The following is a 19,232-nucleotide window of genomic DNA, read 5'->3' as shown; positions in this document are numbered from 1 at the left end:
AATACTTTTTAGACGGAAATAAAAACAATGACAACATAAAGGAAGTAGTTGAAAGCTTCAATAATTATTTTGTAAATATTGGACCAAAATTGGAAGAAAGGATTCCAGACCCAGTTCCAATTGAGGACTATAATGATACCATAGAGCGAAATCCCAACTCCATGTTCCTCAGTAATGTGACACAGGAGGAAATAGTTACAATCGTGAAAAAATGTAAATCTAAGACTTCAACTGATTGTAATGGAATTGATATGGAAACGATAAAAAAGGTTATAGAAGAGATCTCAGGACCATTAATGTATATTAGTAATCTATCATTTCAAACAGGTACATTCCCAAACAAAATGAAAATAGCTAAAGTTGCACCAAATTATAAGACTGGAGATAAACATCAATTTACAAATTATAGACCTGTTTCTTTACTTCCACAATTTTCTAAAATCATTGAAAAACTGTTTAATAACAGATTAGAGAGTTTCATAAATAAAAATAGAATACTCGAAGAGAACCAATATGGATACAGAGCTAATGTCTCAACTTCAATGGCTTTAATTGAAATTACAGAAGAAATTACCAATGCAATAGACAGTAAAAAATGTGCAGCAGCAGTTTTTATGGATCTAACTAAAGCATTTGACACAATCACAATATTTTAATCAAAAAACTAGAACGATATGGCATCAGAGGGTTAGTCTTAAACTGGATAAGAAGTTTTCTAACGAACAGGAAACAATACGTGAAGCTATGTGAACACATGTCTACAACGCTAAATATATCCTGTGGTGTACCTCAGGGATCAATATTAGGACCTAAATTATTCAATCTCTATATAAATGACATTTGTAAAGTTACAAAATATTTAAAGTTAGTATTATTTGCGGATGATACAACAGCGTTTTGTTCAGGAGAGAACACACAGGAGATAATACAAATAATAACAGAAGAAATTAACAAATTAAAAAGATGGTTTGACAAAAACAGACTATCGTTGAATCTTAGTAAAACTAAAATAATGCTATTTGGTAATAGTAAAAGAGAAAGTCAAACACAAATACAAATAGACGGAATAGAAATTGAAAGAGTAAATGAAACCAAATTTCTAGGTATAATGATTGATGATAAATTGAACTGGAAATCTCACGTAAAAAATATACAACATAAAGTAGCAAGAAACACGTCAATAATGAATAAAGCAAAACATGTTCTAGACAAAAAATCACTTCATATTCTATACTGCTCACTAGTGTTACCATATCTGAGCTACTGTGTAGAAATATGGGGAAATAATTACAAAAGTACACTTCATTCATTAACGGTGTTACAAAAAAGATTAGTTAGAATAATACATAATGTTGGATATAGAGTACATACAAATCCTTTATTTATTGAATCAAAGATACTGAAATTCCACGACATAGTGAATTTGCAAACAGCTAAAATTATGCACATAGCAAACTATAACCTGCTACCCAAGAATATACAACAATTCTTCTCAACAAAAGAGGAGAAATATAATCTTAGAGAAAAATGTAATTTAAAACATTTGTACGCACGTACAACACTTAAGACCTTCAGTATATCAATATGTGGAATTAAATTATGGAATGGATTAAGCAAAGCAATCAAACAATGTACTAATATGATCCACTTCAAGAAACTCTTCAAACTTAAAGTGTTTACAAAGTACAAAGAAGAAGAACCATGACAAACATTCTCAATTTATTTCATCCATCCATCCATTCATTCTTAAAGCAATCTTACTTATCTCATCATATGAAATATGACTTTCTTCACCAATTATTATTATTAAATTCTTACTATTATTTATTTATTTATTTTTATTGTGATTACCTATGGAGTTTATTGTGAATAAATTGAGAACAGGAAGTGAATAAAAAAGTTTCAGCAACTGTTATGTAAAGAAAAGGGGTAGGATTAAATAAGCTCTGCTTCTTCCTACTCCTTTTCGAACATGTTGAAAAGAGAAACTGGAAATTGTGATGTATCATGTTGTATGCTTGCATGTTCGAAATAAACTCAAACTCTAACACTCTAACTCTACATACTCAGGGCTCATCATCTTTTCCCCTGAACCTCTCTCTCGTGGGGCTGTTTTAGTAGTGTCCCCACTATGAGTCGAGCTGAGGATGTCAATTACAGGACTATGATAGGGCTCCTCTTGCATAATGCATGGCAGCGTCCCGCTGGGGAATAAATGGCCTACAGCCAGGGATGATGGATGGAGGGATGAATAATGGATAGAGAGATGGAGGAGCGTAACGCTATTGCAATCTGTGTCCCGCTAAATTGAAGACTTGCCCTGGCACACACCTCGAAAGCTCAGGGCCGTATCACCCAGTCGAGGTGAGACGAGGTCACATGGCGTGGCACAAGAGGGCTTAAATCACTGTTTTATGTTGCACATTTAGGTTATACTGTATATAACGATGGTTGTGTTTACATGACAGACAGCGCCAATTCAGTTTTCCCCTAGGAAATAATGAAAAATTAGGATTACTGAACTTGTGTATTGCTTCTCCGTGTGTACGTGCATCCTGTTTTGTGGTTGTTATCAGATGTGTCCTCTTTGCCATCACCGGTACACTTATGTGGTGGCTTTTGGATTATATTTCTGTTGTCTTTCGACTTCTCTAGTGAACAGTATTTGTTGCAGTCGACAATCAAAGTTCTCATAACTTTCAAAGATGACTGTAACATACTGTATTGGCGCAAAAAGCGTATTCATTTCATTTCATTTTTCATTTATTTATTTATTTCAGGCAATGACATAAAGAAGTACAAGTTGACCAAACATAATAATATAAATTAATATAGTGCATGATTGTCCAGTTTTGCCTGAAAGGGAGTGGGAAGAAGATCATTTATTTAATCCCACCCCCAGTTCTCCATTCAGTGATTATTCACATGAGTTTCACTCTTACTTTGTTCAAGGATTATAATACAGATGTTGTATCATAGTGGCATTACCACAGGTAACAATAATTATTACACTGTAACAATAATTTGTATCAACAATGTAGGAATAATGAATATACCAACAATGGTAATAGACAACATAGCAATAATGGTAATAGACAACATAGCAATAAGGGTAAGGAAACATTGAGCACATGATAACACTTTGAGACAGAGTATAGCAGCAGGTCAAATTAAAGATCTCATCTCTATTTTTGAACCAGACCCCATGTTCGTGTAATAGTTTAAATCGATTAATAGTTTGGCATTGCTTGTGTTGTAAGTCCAGTTTGTTCCATAGTTTTACTCCGCATACAGACACACAAAAACGTTTACGAGTGGTTTGAGCTCTCGGCAATAAGAAATATCCAAAGCCTCTCAAGTTATGAGCCTGCACTCGTCTTATAAAAAAACGTTGTAGATTAGGCGGCAATAATTTGTTAAATGCTTTTTATAAGATTATTAATGTATTATATTTAACAAGGTCATCAAATTTGAGCAACTTTGATTGCATAAACAGATTATGAGTATGTTCTAAATAACCAACGTTGTGAATGATCCGCACTGCTCTTTTCTGTAATATGATCAGAGGATGAATTGTGTTGTGGTAAGTATTCCCCCATACTTCAACACAGTATGTAAGGTATGGGAGTACCAAGGTGCAGTATAGAGTACGGAGTGCATTTTCATTGACGTATAGTTTTGCTTTGTTTATAATTGAGAGGCTTTTGGAGATTTTTGTTTTAATGTGTCTGACATGAGGTTTCCATGATAATTTACTATCAATTATTACTCCCAAAAATGTATTCTCATTTACGATTTCAATTTGGGTACCATCAATACTTATTTTCTGTTCAAACGTTATGTTGCGATTTCCAAACATCACTATCTTAGTTTTATTTATATTCAAAGATAAATTAGTATTAATTTTGAATTACATGACAACTGCAATTGATGCAGGGTACATTTATGCTGGAGTTAGTGTTGTCTTTTGGTGTTGGTACCAGTTCTAATATGTATTTCGATACTTACATAGAGTAAGAAATATTTCAATAATTCAGTTTATTTTGAACATGCATACAATATAATGAATGAAGCAAAAATGTTGTAGACCAAAAATCGCTCCATATTCTCTACTGCTCACTAGTGTTACCATATCTTAGTTATTGTGCAGAAATATGGGGAAATAATTACAAACCCCAAAACCAGTGAAGTTAGCACTTTGTGTAAATCGTAAATAAAAACAGAATACAATGACTTGCAAATCCATTTCAACCTATATTCAATTGGATAGACTGCAAAGACAAGATATTTAACGTTCGAACTGGAAAACTTTGTTATTTTTTGCAATGATTAACTAAACTGGAATTTGATGCCTGCAAATGTTTCAAAAAAGCTGGCACAAGTGGCAAAAAAGACTGAGAAAGTTGAGGAATGCTCATCAAACACTTATTTGGAACATCCCACAGGTGAACAAGCTAATTGGGAACATGTGGGTGCCATGATTGGGTGTAAAAGTAGCTTCCATGAAATGCTCAGTCAATCACAAACAAGGATGGGGCGAGGGTCACCACTTTGTGAAGAAACAAAAATTGTCGAGTAGCTTAAGAACAACATTTTTCAACGGGATTTTGCAAGGAATTTAGGGATTTCACCATCTACGGTCCGTAATATCATCAACAGCTTCAGAGAATCTGGAAAAATCACTGCACGTAAGCGGCTAAGCCCGTGACCTTCAATCCCTCAGGCGGTACTGCATCAAAAAGCGACATCAGTGTGTAAAGGATATCACCACATGGGCTCAGGAACACTTCAGAAAACTACTGTCAGTAACTACAGTTTGTCGCTACATTTGTAAGTCCATCCATCCATCCATTTCCTACCGCTTGTCCCTTTCGGAGTCGCGGGGGTGCTGGAGCCTACCTCAGCTGCATTTAGGCGGAAGGCGGGGTACACCCTGGACAAGTCGCCACCTCATCGCAGGGCCAGCACAGATAGACAGACAACATTCACACTTACATTCACACTCTAGGGCCAATTTTAGTGTTGCCAATCAACCTAGCCCCAGGTGCATTTGTAAGCGCAAGTTAAAATTCTACTATGCAAAGTCAAAGCCATTTATCAACAACACCCAGAAACGCCGCCGGCTTCGCTGGGCCCGAGCTCATCTAAGATGGACTAATGCACAGTGGAAAAGTGTTCTGTGGTCTGACGAGTCCACATTTCAAATTGTTTTTGGAAACTGTGGACATCGTGTCCTCCGGAACAAAGAGGAAAAGAACCAAACGGATTGTTATAGGCGCAAAGTTCAAAAGCCAGCATCTGTGATGGTATGGGGATGTATTAGTGCCCAAGACATCTGTGAAGGCACCACTAATTCTGAAAGGTACATACAGGTTTTGGAGCAACATATGTTGCCATCCAAGCAACGTCTTTTTCATGGACGCCCCTGCTTATTTCAGCAAGACAATGCCAAGCCACATGTTAAAATAGCATGGCTTCATAGTAAAAGAGTGCGGGTACTAGACTGGCCTGCCTTTAGTCCAGACCTGTCTACCATTGAAAATGTGTGGCGCATTATGAAGCCTAAAATACCACAACGGAGACCCCCGGACTGTTGAACAACTTAAGCTGTACATCAAGCAAGAATGGGAAATAATTCCACCTGAAAAGCTTCAAAAATGTGTCTCCTCAGTTCCCAAACGTTTACTGAGTGTTGTTAAAATGAAAGGCCATGTAACACAGTGGTAAAAATGCCCCTGTGCCAACTTTTTTGCAATGTGTTGCTGCCATTAAATTCTAAGTAAATAATTATTTTCCCCAAAAAATTTAATTTCTCAGTTCGAACATTAAAAATCTTGTCTTTGCAGTCTATTCAATTGAATATAAGTTGAAAACCAACTTCATTGGTTTTGGGTTTTGTACAAAAGTATGCTTCATTCTCTAACGGTGTTACAAAAAAGATCAATTAGAATAATACATAATGTTGGATATAGAGAACACACAAACCATTTTATTTATTGAATCAAAAATATAAAAATTTAATGATTTGGTGCATTTGCAAACCGCAGAAATTATGTACAAAGCAAATTAGAATCTGCTACCCAAGAATGTACAACAATGCTTCCCAACAAAAGAGGATAAATATAACCTTAGAGAAAAATGTAACTTAAAACATTTGTATGCACATACAACACTTAAAGAGTGACCAAGAGTTGCCACTCTGTCTGTTTTTTAAACAAATCCAATAATTGATAAATACTAAAAACAATACAATGGCTAAAATTACACAGATAACACATGTAGCATGTAAAACACATTGTTAAAAATAAAACACAAATAGTAGGAATTTGTTATGTAAATTACAAGCTACATGGCAAAAGTAGCTTGCTACATTTAACAGCATATATTTATATTTGCCCACATGTATAATATCAACGTTAATGTAACTGAGAGTGTAGGGTCCATTACTATTAACTGTCTGTCATTTAGTTGGGGACACCCTACAACTACCCCTCGGGGTGCCAGCACCCCGCTGTATGTATTTATTTCTTTGGCCCACCCCATAATGTTATTCATTTTCTCTACCTACAGTAAAAAACAGCATCTATTTATATCTTAACAAAAAAAACAATGGCTGGTGTGTTGTTTAGGAACAGTTGGTAATGGTTATGTGCAGTAAAACATTTCATGATCTCAACTCACCTTAATGTGTGTTCCTAAAATTGTGTTCCACATCTTTGATGAAGAGATCAGTTATGATTTCGCTTTACAGAGTAAACAACAAAAAACTAAGGTTTTGGGCATTGTTTTTTCTAAATGCATACATTTGTCTAAATGTGGTCAAGGACACACATTATTGTGGGTTTCCTTGACGTCATCTTCATTACTTAAGGAAAAATCTAATCCGTGGGAGAGAATCCCTCTGCCATTTTCAAGTGTGTTTTTTTTTGTTGAGTGGTCAGCTTGTAGCATCCCTCTGTCTCTGACTCCCTCGTCAGTGTTTCCCATAAACTGCCAAGATACCTGTGGCGGTGGGGGCGTGGTTATGGGTGTGGCTATGGCCGTGGTCACCATGACATCATCGAGTAATTTGCATAATTTACTACAATGATATGATTTTCTCTAAAAAGGCTCAAAAAATGTATACTTACTAATTAATAATAACAGTTTTGTTTTAAACGTCCATCCATCCATCCATTTTACAATATAATTACAACACTTTATGTACATAATTATATACAGATTTGAACAATAAGTTATTCACTGAAATATATTTATTAATTGTGGTTCTTACAAAAAATACATCTTAAAAATATAAAAGCTAAAATGTGTCTTAAAGCTCTGCCCCTTTAATTAGTGCATACTAAATAATTTAACTTTAGCCTACTACTACAACCATATTATTTACCAGCAACATAAAGTGAAACAGAGGCAGAGGTGTCCTGCCACAGTCAGTAACAAATAAACAGAAAACAGTAGTGGTGGTAGATAGACACAAAGCTTCATCAAACATCTGATCCACTGAACAAAAAGCTCCAAAAATCTTGATCCTACACTTCTCTTTTGTAAAGTAAATCCGAACAGCCGATATGGGTATCTACATCAACTATATGATTTGCCTGAGAAGCTGGACAGGATAAAAAAAATAAAAAAAATAAAATAAATAAATAAATAAAATTTTTTTGTTGCGGCCTTAATTCTCTCGTGGCGGGCCGCCACAAATAAATGAATGTGTGGGAAACACTGCTCGTTGTCATGTGACATGAGTGCGTGTCTGTTATGATCCTGGTTTCGATGATCCGTCTTATTTTGCCTCTGATTGGCCAGTCCGTAATGTTTCGCCCTAACCTTAGCCAATTGTGACTCATCATACGAACACCAACCGATCATCATGGATTTTCTCCGTATGTACGAATGCAGCTGAGATAGGCTCCAGCACCCCCCGCGACCCTGAAAGGGACAAGCGGTAGAAAATGGATGGATGGATGGATGGATGGATGTATGGATGTTGTCATTCATCCAGCTCATTGTATTTTCTCCATATTTTTTGGGGCCTGGATTCGCGGTCCATTTTCTTTTTTTGAAGCTTGTAGCTTTGACATAAGCTACCTAATAATAAATAATACATAATTTTTTGTGGTCCCCTTTATTTTGAAAAGTATTAAAGTATCCATGTACATTTTGGTATCGGTACCAGTACCAAAATATTGGTATCCGTACAACCCTAGTTTAAAGTATTGTCACCTTTGGCGAGGCATGTTTTTTAAAGGGTAACTGTACTTCTTTTGAAATTTTGCCTATCGTTCACAATCATTATGATAAACATGACAACGGATGTTTTTTTTAATTTTTTTAATGCATTTTAAATATTAAATAACCCTAAATAAAAGTCCGCTTACAGAAGAGCCAATGGGAGCTTCACTATTCCGCCAATAATATCTGATAACCATTCAAAAAGTGCCAACATTACTCAATTTACATTTCGTGACTTGAATATTAACCAAGTACCGTTTTAGTGATATTGTTATTATAGCGCAGACGAACAATTTATAGCGGCGTCGTGATCACTTCCGTTTGTCCCTATAATTCAGGGGTGTCCAAAGTGTGGCCCGGGGGCCATTTGCGGCCCGCAGCTAATTGTTTACCGGCCCGCCACACATTCTGGAAATACTATTGTAAAAATAAAAAACATTAAAAAAAGTGGAATGAGGTGAAATCTAACGAGAAAAAGTTGCAATGTTGACACAAAAGCTGCTATGTAGGCTGTTTTTTTTTCTTTTGTCTTTCTTTATTTTTCTTTTTTTGCCACTGCTCAAAAAGAAAATAATGACAAAAAATCCATGTTATAATGAATTATTTTCAGGGCTCCAATTACTTCAAATATTTCACTTTAAAATGTTTTATGTGGTAAATATTGCATATATTGTGTAGTAGCCATATAAAAACATCAAAGTTTTCTTTGACAAAAGCGCATAAAACAAACAAAATAATTGTTCCAGCATAAAATCAACAGATCTCGTAACTTAAGTGTTGAAAGTAAAAGAAAAACCTAATAAAAATGTATCACTTTATGAGTGGGGCACCTTTTGGATCCCAAATATATTTAGTGATTTTTTATTTATCTTTTCACTGTGATTACTCAAAAATATGAAATAATTAAAATCAATGGTGTCCTGCATTATTGATCTTTTAGGGCTCTAATGACTAAATACTGCATATATCAGTTTTACTATAAAAAAACTAAGTTGTTTTTGACAGAAAAGCCATAAAACATTTTTTTTAATTTGTATTACTTTATATCAACTTGAAGTTGATATAGAGATTTACTGTAAGCGTTAAATAATTTAGAAAAAATTATAATCTGACTTATTTTTAACATTTTAATGACTGAGACCCTTTATGGTCCCCGGGACCTCTAAAGGTAAAATAAATTTAAAAAATCCATATATTTTGTTATGGTTTGAAAATGAAAAATATCAAAATGGCCCCCACATGCTTTAATTTTTCCGTGTGCGGCCCTCAGTGGAAAAAGTTTGGACACCCCTGCTATAATTACATCCTCCAATGGTCTGCTGTTTCCTCGCTTCCCTGCTCCCTGTAAGTTTATTGTAGATCATAAATCATGCCGCTCACCTGAAAATATAATCCGACAAGTTGGGACACTTTGGACGCCTTTTCGGACCTGGATCTGGCGGTAACAACACAAAAAGTGTTTGTCCCCTTCCCACCACCCCACTCCGTTTCTTTGCGAGGATTATGGGACATTTTTCATCTAAATGGGAATATATGAACATCCCAGCAGTTGGCATCTTAATGACAGCAGATGCTGCTCAGTAAGTGATGTTTTATTATGTTTGTTGGCTTTCATAAAGTCTGCAGTGATGAAGAAAAAAACAAACGTGACGTTTTTATTAACCGCGTATGCCTAAAATGATCAAAATATGTTAATAATAAATGTTATTATAAATGTGCCTGTTACTAAATAACATATATACTTACATCATGTACTGTATATAAAACCCTAATGGAGTTGTTTGGATGATTTTTAAGGGCTCTATAGGCAGAATTAAACAGCTCCCATAGGGTCCATTTTAAGCAGACTTTTGATCGAATAAATTCTTTATTTAGAATGCATTAAAAAAAAATTAATCCGTCGTCATGTCTTTCAAAATGATTGTGATCGATAGGCAAAATTCCAAAAAAGTGCAGTTCCCCTTTAATGCTTCCGTGTTTATAGCTTCACCTTTATCGTTAGTTTTGAAGCCAAAGTACCCTGCACCCTGTTTATTAACCAGTAGAATTGTTGTTTCTGCCATTCGTCCTTCTCTGTCTCCATCCTGTTTTTTCTTGTATGTGCTGTGTGTGTGTTGACTCACTCAACATGCACCTCGACTCATACTATCAGCGACGTCACCACAGCGCGCCAGCATGCGCATGAAAAAAAAGTACCAGTATTTTTCAAAGTTGTGGTCAAAAGTTTACATACACATGTAAAGAACATAATGTCATGGCTATCCTTGAGTTTCCAATAATTTTTACAACTCTTATTTTTTTGTGATAGAGTGATTGGAGCACATACTTGTTAGTCACAAAAAACATTCAGGAAGTTTGGTTCTTTTATGAATTTATTATGGGTCTACTGAAAATGTGACAATGTGCTGGGTCAAAAGTATACATACAGCAATGTTAATATTTGGTTACATGTCCCTTGGCAAGTTTCACTGCAATAAGGCGCTTTTGGTAGCCATCCACAAGCTTCTGATTGAATTTTTGACCACTCCTCTTGACAAAATTGGTGCAGTTCAGCTAAATGTGTTGGTTTTCTGACATGGACTTGTTTCTTCAGCATTGTCCACACATTTCAGTCAGGACTTTGGGAAGGCCATTCTAAAACTTTAATTCTAGCCTGATTTAGCCATTCCTTTACCACTTTTGATGTGTGTTTGGGGTCATTGTCCTTTTGGAACACCCAACTGCGCGGGCTGATGATTTTAGGTTGTCCTGAAAAATTTGGAGGTAATCCTCCTTTTTCCTTGTCCCATTTACTTTCTGTAAAGCACCAGTTCCATTGGCAGCCAAACAGGCCCAGAGCATAATACTACCACCACCATGCTTGACGGTAGGTTTGGTGTTCCTGGGATTAAAGGTCTCACCTTTTCTCCTCCAAACCTATTGCTGGGTATTGTGGCCAAACAGCTCAATTTTTGTTTCATCTGATCGCAGAACTTTCCTCCAGAAGGTCTTTATTTATCATTTAAGGTCTTATCTTTGTCCATGTGATGTCAGATGAAACAAACATTGAGCTTTTTGGCCACAATACCCAGCAAACTGTAGTACCTTTTTTAATCAATTAGTACCGCGGTACTTTGTTAGTACCAGCATATCCTACAACCTTAGCGAGAACAGTTTAATGCAGTCTTGCAGGTGTATATATGTATGTCTTTTGTTTCTTAAAAAAATGTGAATTCAGTGTTTAGACGGCAACAATAAGGTAATAACTGTGACAAACAAACCCTTTAAGACCCTTTTACTCAAATTTTTGGCTTTCAACAAACCCAAAAATGACAGTTTTATCCGTCGGTCTGATGTACAGTAAACAGCACCAAACAGTTAAACCAATGCATTTTCCTTTTCTTTCACAATATTTTTTAGGATAAGCGTTCCTGTTTCATTGTTATCAGATCAAAGATTGCTGAAGTTAAAGGTGAAATTACAGTACATTAGACATGTTCCTGTTCCATTTTAAACGGCTCATCTTCAAACTTGTAGGGACTTTTGTCAAACTTGAAATAACCTCCTACACACAAATTGCCTTAAACAGCTGAGGTCAAACTTCAGAACATCTTGCAACTCCATCAGGCACATTTGTAAAGGTACAGCTGGCTTTTCTTCACATGGGCAAGCAAATAACTATTTATCACATAGGTTATAAAGTCTTTGGTTCTGGGTATATATGAGTATCCAGAGAAAACCACACAGTCGTAGAGAACAAGCAAAGTCTGCACAGAAAGGCACTCAATGTAGGGGTTTAAATTAGTCCAAGACCTTCTAGCTTTTTTGATCCGTGCTGCATGGATTATCACATCAAATCAAAAACATATCACACAATACCTGTTCGAGCTCGGGTTCAAGACTATGTCATTCCATGGAGGTTATGCATGTTGTCTCCTGCATTCCCCTTTAAAGTACCAGTAGAATGGAAAAACAAGTTGACTTGATATGCTTATTTGTGTTTCATTGTATCTATTAAACCATATCCAATTGTATATACAACAACAACAGATCTCAAGGGGTCCTCTGTTGCGCTCATTATACTCTCTCTAAAAACATCCAGAAAGCGCTAACAATACTCCATTTGCTTGTCATGACCTGAAATTCAACCAAATATGAGTATAATTTATTATTATAAGCGCCAAAGCATACAGACTAATTTAACGGTGTATTGATAGCAGTGAGCTAATGCTAGTTTATGCTGCTATTGTTAACTGCTTCTGCTTCATCTCAAACTTGCTAAAAGTAAATTCTAGATTATAATTAAAGGCCTACTGAAATGAATTTTTTTTATTTAAACGGGGATAGCAGATCTATTCTATGTGTCATACTTGATCATTTCGCGATATAGCCATATTTTTGCTGAAAGGATTTAGTATAGAACAACGACGATAAATATTGCAACTTTTGGTATCTGATAAAAAAAAGGCTTGCCCCTACCGGAAGTAGCGTGACGTAGTCAGTTGAACATATACGCAAAGTTCCCTATAATTTACAATGATGGCCGCATGAAGTGAGAGAGATTCGGACCGAGAAAGCGACAATTTCCCCATTAATTTGAGCGAGGATGAAAGATTTGTGGATGAGTAAAGTGCAAGTGAAGGACTAGTGGGGAGTTGAAGCTATTCAGATAGGGAAGATGCTGTGAGAGCCGGGGGTGACCTGATATTCAGCTGGGAATGACTACAACAGTAAATAAACACAAGACATATATATACTCTATTAGCCACAACACAACCAGGCTTATATTTAATATGCCACAAATTAATCCTGCATAAAAACACCTACGTCTTTGTTATGCTAGCTCCTAGCTCCTCTGCTAGCTCCTAGCTCCATAGAACACGCGAATACAATTCAAACACCTGATCAACACACACAATCACTCAGCCCAAAAGACCGTTCACCTAACCCAAGGTTCATAAAGCTCATATATTTTTAAAAAGTTACGTACGTGACGCGCACGTACGGTCAAGCTATCAAATGTTTAGCAGCCAAGGCTGCATACTCACGGTACCTGATATTCAGCTGGGAATGACTAAAACAGTAAATAAACACAAGACATATATTTACTCTATTAGCCACAACACAACCAGGCTTATATTTAATATGACACAAATTAATCCTGCATAAAAACACCTACGTCTTTGTTATGCTAACTCCTAGCTCCTATGCTAGCTCCTAGCTCCATAGAACACGCCAATACAATTCAAACACCTGATCAACACACACAATCACTCAGCCCAAAAGACCGTTCACCTAACCCAAGGTTCATAAAGCTTATATATTTTAAAAAAGTTACGTACATACGCAAAAAAAAGTTGCGCACATACGGTCAAGCGATCAAATGTTTAGAAGCCAAAGCTGCATACTCACGGTAGCACGTCTGCGTCTTTGTCATCCAAATCAAAGTAATCCTGGTAAGAGTCTGTGTTGTCCCAGTTCTCTACAGGCGTCTGTGTATCGAAGTCAAAAGTCCTCCTGGTTAGAGTCTCTCTTATCCGAGTTCTTCCATCTTGACTGCATCTTTCGGGAATGTAAACAAAGAAGCGCCGGCTGTGTACTGTTGTTGCTGACTACGTTCGAAAAATACGTCCATTTCGCACCGACAACTTTCTTCTTTGCTTGCTCAGCTTCTTTCTCCATAATGCAATGAACATGATTGCAACAGATTCACGAACACAGATGTCCAGAAAACAGAGCTTTTTCGTATTGGCTTCAATGTGGAAGGCATACCCGTGTTCCCCGGGCTACGTCACGCGCATACGTCATCCTCAGAGGCGTTTCGAACCGGAAGCTTAGTGGCAAATTTAAAATGTCACTTTATAAGTTAACCCGGCCGTATTGGCATGTGTTATAATGTTAAGATTTCATCATTGATATATAAACTATCAGACTGTGTGGTCGGTAGTAGTGGGTTTCAGTAGGCCTTTAATGCAGCTCTCACCGGGTAGTAGGCAAATGTGGCCATGGTCCAACAGGCTGGTCGACTTTCACATCCCCGCAAGATGGCGAAAAATACCCCTTTTTTTTAACCCTTTGTGAGGATTGTGATTGGTTCTTCATTCAAACAGAATTATGTGAGCGTCCCGTCGGTCGGCATCCCAGCGAGAGTGGAAATTGTACAGTAAGTGTTTGTTTTATTATGGTTTAAATCAGGTGTGCCCACACCTTTTCTGCAGGCGAGCTACTTTTCAATTGACCAAGTCGAGGGGATCTACCTCATTCATATATATAATTTATATTTATTTATTTACTAAAGAGACCTCTTTGTTAACAAGTTAAATGTCATGACCTGTGGTCTGGATCATGTTTTTTGTTATTTTCTGTTAGTTTAAGACTCCATTAGTTCCTGTTTTTGTGCACCCTTGTTTGTTTTAGTTTCCATGGCGACCTATGATTTTCACCTGCCTCTTGCGTTCGGGACACACCTGTGTCTAATCAAGAGACCACTATTTAAGTCTGCCTTTGTTGATCACTCGTTCATTGTTTGCGTCACACCTTTGCCAAGTAAGTTTTTGTTCCATGCCATAGCCTATGCTAAGTCTAAGCTTTACGTTTGTTAGGCACGCTTGCCTTTTTGTTGTTTGCTGTATGCTGTGGACTGCCTGTATTTTGGTAGTTGGGTGATTTATATTAAATAAATCTAATCCTACCTTCACGCCTTCGTCCGGAGCTGTCAGTCTTGCATTCCGGGAGAACGAACCTCTTTAAGCCGACCCTCGCCGTGACATTAAAGGTGTTTAATGATAATACAAGCATGTTTAACACATGTAGATTCCTTTCTTTCACGAAGACAATAATATAAGTTGGTGTATTACCTGATTCTGATGACTTGCATCGATAGGAATCAGACAGTAGTGCTGATAACGTCCGCATTTTCAAATGGAGGAGAAAAAAAAGTCCTCTTTTCTGTCCAATACCACATGAAAGTGGTTGGTTTTTAGCATCTTATTTGTCCAGCTTCCATACTCCTTTTTATACACTTTACAAGAAATACATTGGCGGCAAACTCCGTAGCTTGCTAGCTTGTGCACGCCAGCTTTCTGAGACTCTTATATTGTTAGCGCAGGGAGGATGAAGCAGCGCTTTTATTGTGAAGACAGGAACTGTGCAGTCGGTCTTTGGAGTTTTGACGGCAGGTACGGCGCGAGATTCTGTTGAAATATAAAGTGTTTCTCGCCTTCCTGTCTGTAATTTTCTCCTAATAATAAGCTTGCAGCAGCCGACGTCTTCTCACAAGACCCTCGGGTGCTGTGAACGTCAATCAAGTGACGAAAGTGACGTCTTGGTGAAGATTGATGATTGCTAATTTTTAGATCTATTTCTTTAATGCCTGGCTGGCGATCGACTGATACACCCTCCACGACCGACCGGTAGCTCGCGATCGACATGATGGGCACCCCTGGTTTAAATGGTACTCCGGCTTCCTTCCACCTCCAAAGACATGCACCTGGGGATAGGTTGATTGGCAACACTAAATTGGCCCTATTGTGTGAATGTTAAAGTTAAAGTACCAATGATTGTCACACACACACTAGGTGTGGTGAAATTTGTCCTCTGCATTTGACCCATCCCCTTGTTCACCCCCTGGTAGGTGAGGGAAGCAGTGGGCAGCAGCGGTGGCTGCGCCCGGGAATCATTTTTGGTGATTCAACCCCCAATTCCAACCCTTGATGCTGAGTGCCAAGCAGGGAGGTAATGGGTCCCATTTTTTATAGTCTTTGGTAGGTTGTCTGTCTATCTGTGTTGGCCTTGTGATGATGTGGCGACTTGTCCAGGGTGTACCCCGCCTCTCGCCCGAGTGCAGCTGGGATAGGCTCCAACACCCCCCGCAACCCTGAGAGGGACAAGCGGTAGAAGATGGATGGATGGTTAGTTTGTATGCTAAGCACCTAGCAATGCTGCTGATGCTTGTGTTTCAATAAAGCTGCATCCGCCGGGTAGCAGTCAGCTTTTAGAACTTATTGCTCATCCTCTTTGTATTCGGGCTCAAAAATTAAAGATCCTAGATTATAATTTTTCCAAAAGTAATTTTTGTTGGCTCTCACAAAGTCTGCTTAATTGGCATTGTTGTCGATAGGGAGAGCTCTGTGGTTCCTAGCCCAATGTTACGCGATCATGTGGCTGGCTTTCTCATCATCTCTCAAAATGGCCCGGGAATCTTTGTGAGATTGATACTGTTTTGATCATATCTATTTACCCGCAAACTTTGAAAGTCTTTTGGTGTCATAAATCAGATATGTATATCATGATCAGTGTTGGGTTAGTTACTGAAAACCAGTAACTAGTTACAGTTACTAGTTACTTTATTTAAAAAGTAACTCAGTTACTAACTCAGTTACTTACACCAAAAAGTAATGCGTTACTGTGAAAAGTAACTATTTAGTTACTTATTTTATTTATTTATATTTTTTAAGGCCACCTTAAATGCCCTTTTAGCCTTCATTTCAGTACTGTTATTGCACTGGAGAATAACACAATCTGTTGATCAACTTGACATGCATTTGCATCACTGAACTCTGCTAAGCAATGTGGTCTACATACAACACACAAACACAAAAATATGTTTCAAAGGGCCAATTTGTTTCAGGCCAGAACAAATTGACAAAACTATTTTAAATAGCTGTTACATAACATACATAAGTAACAAACAGCATAATAAAAACATACACTACCGTTCAAAAGTTTGGGGTCACATTGAAATGTCCTTATTTTTGAAGGAAAAGCACTGTACTTTTCAATGAAGATAACTTTAAACTAGTCTTAACTTTAAAGAAATACACTCAATACATTGCTAATGTGGTAAATGACTATTCTAGCTGCAAATGTCTGGTTTTTGGTGCAATATCTACATAGGTGTATAGAGGCCCCTTTCCAGCAACTATCAATCCAGTGTTCTAATGGTACAATGTGTTTGCTCATTGGCTCAGAAGGCTGATTGATGATTAGAAAACCCTTGTGCAATCATGTTCACACATCTGAAAACAGTTTAGCTCGTTACAGAAGCCTTCCTTTGAGCAGATTGAGTTTCTGGAGCATCACATTTGTGGGGTCAATTATACGCTCAAAATGGCCAGAAAAAGAGAACTTTCACCTGAAACTCGACAGTCTATTCTTGTTCTTAGAAATGAAGGCTATTCTACAAAATTGTTTAGGTGACCCCAAACTTTTGAACGGTAGTGTAGCTGTAAACTAAAGAAGGCACACACTACATACACAAAGACTAACCAGATGTTTTTCTCTCTCAAGGAATTCTGAAATAAAATCATGTCTGAAGCCCAGAACACTCTACACATTTCCCCAGTTTTAGTTTAGAGATAAGGAAAGATTGGCCTGGCCCACTAGCATCCCTCTTTATGTTTGTGAACTTTATAGTCTATACATTTAGAGTGATGTGATAATCAAACACTGTAGAAGTCTAAAATGAAAGAGTATATAAGAGAATTGACAGTGTGTACCTTCTGTGCGCAGTGCCTTGTTAAAGTCCAGCCGCTGTTGGAGGTGAAGTGTGTCTCTCTTTACTAGCTTCGTCGAAGCATGTTGCTTTTGTAGCTTTTTCAGCAGATTTTAATTGCTAGGATATGATCTTTGATCCAAGACACAACTTACATTGAACTAAAATGTTCTTTTCTTTGTGGTCGACAAAAGAAAAGTAGTGAGAATATCTCCATGTCAAAAAACTCGACTTCTGGCTCCGCCATGATGTAAACACAGACACGCCCCCTCCCGCACACACACATACACAGCGCGCGCCTCTTTTTCGGTCGCCTCTTCCGCAGCGCTCCAATAAAACACACTCGGATCTTCTCAGTTTCTAGCCGATACTACATAAAAAATAACGTAAAATAACGCAGTAACGCATCATGTAGTAACGGTAACTGAGTTACTGAATATAAAAAATAACGCGTTAGATTACTATTTACCGCCGAAAGTAACGGCGTTACAGTAACGCGTTAGTCCCAACACTGATGATGATCGCTTCAATATAGATACAACTTGTTTTCGACTCAGACTTAGACTTTGACTTCCTTTATATTGTCATTCAAATTTGAACTTTACAGTACAGATAAGATCAAAATTTCGTTACATCAGCTTGTGGTAGTGCAGGATAAAAAAGCAATAAGGTGCATATATAAATAAATAAATAGGTTGCTGTACAGATAAATATATTGCACTTTTTCATATGCATCTACGTTTATGGATGCATGTTATATTGTCTTTTTTATTCCAGCGAGTTAATCCATTTTGGGGGAAGTTGAGGGGATAATTATGATGCGTTCAAGAGTCTTACGGCCTGAGGGAAGAAGTTGTTACAGAACCTGGAGGTTCTGCTTCGGAGGCTGCGGAACCTCTTTCTAGAGTCCAGCAGTGAAAACAGTCCTTGGTGGGTTTGGAGGAATCTTTACAGATTTTCTGAGCCCTGGTCAGGCAGCGGCTTTTTGCGATCTCCTGCATAGGAGGAAGAGGAGTCCTGATTATCTTTTCCGCCGTCCTCACCACTCTCTGGAGAGACTTCCAGTCTGAGGCACTGCAGGCTCCAGTCCAGACAGAGATGCTGTTGGTCAGTAGACTCTCTATAGTGCCTCTGTAGAATGTGGTGAGAATGGGGGGAGGGAGCTGCGCTCTTTTCATCCGACGCAAAAAGTGCATGCGCTGCTGAGCTCTTTTTACAAGAGCTCCGGTGTGTTGGAACCAGGTCATATTGTCAGTTATCTGCACCCCCAGGAACTTGGTGCTGCTTACCATCTCCACCGCTGTGCCGTTGATGAAGAGTGGAGCGTGGCTAGACTGGTGCTTCCTGAAGTCAACGATGATCTCCTTGGTCTTGTCGACATTCAGGACCAGGTTGTTGGTTCTGCACCAGTCAACCAGATGTTTCACCTCTTCCCTGTAGTCCATGTCGTTGTTGTCACGGATGAGGCCCACTACTGTCATGTCGTCCGCATACTTCACAATGTGGTTAGTAGTGGACGTGGCGCAGC

The 19,232-nt window shown here is 37.8% G+C and overlaps 1 protein-coding gene across 4 annotated transcripts in view; it reads left to right on the top strand.

Annotated features, from left to right (window-relative positions):
• aopep (aminopeptidase O (putative)) overlaps positions 1-19,232 on the top strand; it is a 203,733-nt gene that overhangs the window by 46,663 nt on the left and 137,838 nt on the right. The gene's annotated exons all lie outside the window — the stretch shown is intronic.

This window comes from Entelurus aequoreus, linkage group LG17, assembly GCF_033978785.1.
Source record: "Entelurus aequoreus isolate RoL-2023_Sb linkage group LG17, RoL_Eaeq_v1.1, whole genome shotgun sequence".
In the NCBI taxonomy this organism is placed as follows: Eukaryota; Metazoa; Chordata; class Actinopteri; order Syngnathiformes; family Syngnathidae; genus Entelurus; species Entelurus aequoreus.
This window is presented reverse-complemented; position numbering and strand designations above follow the sequence as displayed.